Raw genomic sequence first — 3982 nt, 5'->3', positions numbered from 1 at the left:
ATATCCAACCTAGATTAGACTTCACTTACTATCCATAAATTGCCTCATATAATCATCTTTCTCAACTCAAGACACCTTACGTAAGCTATAGTCACTTTTTTATACTCCTAATTTTCAAGATAAATTATACGCAGTCACCAATATTACCGCTTAATATAAAAGATTCCTTCCTCAAAAGTCAATAACCATGCTACGTCCTCATATCTCTAAATTTTCATACCCCATGTTACCTACACATACTCTTACATCACTCATTTTCATTCACAATTCCCTTTACTCACAATGCCCACATTACCACTTTATCGAATCCAGTTTAATCACTAACAACCATTTCCAAAATTTAGACCAATAACATCCTTATTCATTAAACAACTCTCTCTATTTCACAAAATCATACACTTATTTACTTACACGACTCCGATCCACATCAAATGAACAAACTCACATCAATCCCAATAAAACACATATTTCACATTCATAACTCTCAAAATACAACACCACTCATCACACATTATTAGAACTTGCCCAATTACCCTAACAAGCTCTATGACTCACTCTCGTTTCACATCTTTTCAAACACAACCACAGGTGCCTACATGTCCTCACTCATCAAAACTATACAATCCACAAGGTAAATCAAGTAAAATAGCACATTATTAACAAAGGTCATAACACCACAAAACAAGGAAACCATACTTTAAGTACAAGATTTAAAAGTTAATCATGTATACCACGATGCAAGTTTTAAGGCAAGATTTTTGATTTAAAACAATACATGACATTATTAACAAAATTTAAATCTTATTAATCAACTAAATCTAGAAAATTTTGAAAAAAAATTTTTCAAAATTTGAGACCATGCTTAACCTCATTAAATAGCACTTGAATCTTTATTACAATATTAGATAAGAATGAAATATGAAAATCAAGACCACGCATTTGTCGATACAACTAACATATATGTCAAAATTTGAGAGGCTATTTGTAAGGCAAAACTCTTAAGTTCATGCAACACAAGAAACGATTAGATGGTGTTATGAGCGTAAAAAATCATAATCATTCATTTTAAGATGAAATTTCAAAAGAATTTGGACAGCATTTTAAGATTAAATTCCGATTCAAAATAATACATGTCGTTATTGACAAAGGAAATTCAAAACTTAAGCATGACAAGATTTTTGGGCCTAATTAGTCAACTAAAAAAGTTTTAAGCCCTAGAATAAATCGAAACTCAAACATGAACATCCAAGCTTCAAAAATTTTGGGACAAAAATTTCAAAATAAAATTTCAAATGTATGATAAGGGTTAGCAATAACAACCAAACTTTAGTCTTTGTTAAACAATTAACCATGCAACATTCACAAAATCAAATCATTGAATCAAAACACACATTTTCGAGTTCATAAAAAAGATTGGCAAAAATTCAACATCAAAATCTTATACTTTACATCATAAATGATGTAAAAAGGTGATTAATTTCATGAATCAAATAAAACATGGAATTAGTTGACAAAATTGAAGGGAATAGCGTGGATTTAAACGAAACCAAATTGGGACAATTAAGAACAATGAGAAAATCACTCACATTGTTTAATTAGCAAGAATTAAGAAAATAAAATGGAGTAGAAAGCTTAAGTCCAAGCAACAATCATTAATAATGGAGTTTTAGAGAAATTTAAAGAGATTTTGGTATTTTTGTTATGAGAAACGATGAAGAAATGCAATAAATAAGGTAATAATGCATATCTCGCGAATTTCACAACCCAGAAAATGACACTCGGTCGAGTGCTAAGTCCACTCGGTCGAGTGCCTTCTCCACTAGGTCGAGTGACTCACTTCCGGAATCAAGTTCTAGAAATTGGTCCACTCGGTCAAGTGGTAGGGTTCACTCGGTCGAGTGACTGGTACTCGGTCGAGTACTAGCTTGCACTCGGTTAGGTGTCTCTCTATGGTTTGTAATTTCCGACTAAGGATTACTTATTATACTAGCGACTACTTTACTAACAACTATTATCTATCGCACTCTAACAATAGCACTAATTAAGTTCAAACATATACAGTATTAAAATGCTAAAGAATGGGGATAACGCCACTTACACTCTAACAAGTAATAACCATCCACCAAAACACGTCATGTTTATCATCACTTTCATCCAATTATACATGTTATCATATACCATATGAACAATTATATCATGTAAGTGATGCGTGTCTTTTATATGATGTTTTACATCCTATTTTACACGCATTTCAGAGCTCATTCATGTAGTTTATGCTACATTTCTCCCTATTTCCGTCTACTTCCGTATTTTGTACATTATTGCAGAAATGTGAAGAATCCAGCGGAAATCAAGCTAAATCCGTTCCCGGGTATCTTGCATTGCATTTGACGTGAAGAATTCACTTAAGGAACAAGCTTGGTGCACATTCCAAGGCCCAAAAGACAAATCCACGAGATTATAAAAGTCAAGTAGTAGCTCATTCAGTCGATCGACCACTACCTTCAGTCGATCGACCAACCATCGGGTTCCAGAAGCTACTGTTCATTGCTATTCAGTCGATCGACCAGTCCTAGTAGTCGATCGACCAAGCCGCTATCCCAGACGAGAATTAAAAGATCGAGGAAACGCAAGCCCATGGAGTTTAGGTTTTGATAATAATTGTTACGTATATTTTCTATATAACGTAACCTAGAAACATCAGTTTGGGGATCCAGTTTTTATCTAAGTTTCACATTCAGTTTTAGAATATCATAGTTAGGGTTTGGAATATTAGTTGCATCGGATTTCCATTCATACTTCTAATCATTCCGTTATTATTCTTCTGCAATTTTCGGTATTCCTTCTGTTCTACTTTCAGTTCATCTCTATTGCGTTGTTAGATATAGAATTGTTAGTTAGAATCCAAGCCATTTATCGTTTATGTTAATTGTTTGTTCTACTGTTTTTAGCATGAATTCAGAAATCTTTATCGTCAATATTATTGCTATTTTTGCCTAGCCATGAGTAGCTAATTTATTCGTGCTAGGATGTAGGGGAATTGTAGTGTAGGCGGCAATATAAAGAACACGGCCTGATTCGCGTGTTGGTCGATCGACCACCCTACCCGGTCGATCGACTGACCACGTGAGGTTTTTATTTTCGTTTTAATTGTTTTAATTCTTAATTCGACGAATCGAGTGCACACGACTAGTTGAATGTTTAGGATATGACTGACCCATTAGATCGAGAGATAGGGACAGTTGCTAGATCACCAATTAAAATTACTAAACTATGCTGAGATCGAAAGATAGGTAAAGTTTAGATTATAAGTCACTTTTCAGAACGAAAGTTAGTATTAATGATATTAGGGACCTATAGTGAGATCGAAAGATGCTATTTGTTAAGAGTGGACCGAGAGGACCTCTTTATTTCCCGCCTCATGTGTTTGTTTAGACCTGTTTAATATGCTGCCACCGAAACTATAACGAACCGACCATCCTAGTACCTCTTTTATACTTGATTTTATATATTTCATTAGTTTACTTTTCTTTTATTGTTATTAGCTATAGACCAAACCCAATCAAACCCCCACCTTTTGTTACCTTAGACCGAAACTAAGACAGCTAAGAATTACGTCTGCCTCTCTGTGGTTCGACCCGACTGCCGCTAGCTATAGTTGTAGTTGGAGATTATAAATTTATTTTTGACGCCTCACGACGGGTATCAAATTTTGGCGCCGTTGCCGGGGAGGCAATAGTTCTAATTTTTAGTTGTTTTATTTTTTAGTCTTTCTTAGTTTAAGGGACATCCGTTCCTTAAACTTTTCTTATATTCTTTCTGTAATTTCTTCTTATGCGCAGGTCACAGGGTGATGAACTAGTACCATTAAATCCTGAGATTGAGAAATCCTTGCGCGAGTTGAGACGATCACAAAGGGTATTGCCGACAGAAGAAGAGCTGAGTACTCTGTCATGCTTTTACGAGAACGAGTTGTTCGAAG

The sequence above is a fragment of the Silene latifolia genome, chromosome 11 (genome assembly GCF_048544455.1).
Source record: "Silene latifolia isolate original U9 population chromosome 11, ASM4854445v1, whole genome shotgun sequence".
NCBI lineage: Eukaryota > Viridiplantae > Streptophyta > Magnoliopsida > Caryophyllales > Caryophyllaceae > Silene > Silene latifolia.
The sequence above is the reverse complement of the archived record's forward strand: the minus strand, read 5'-3'. Positions refer to the sequence as shown.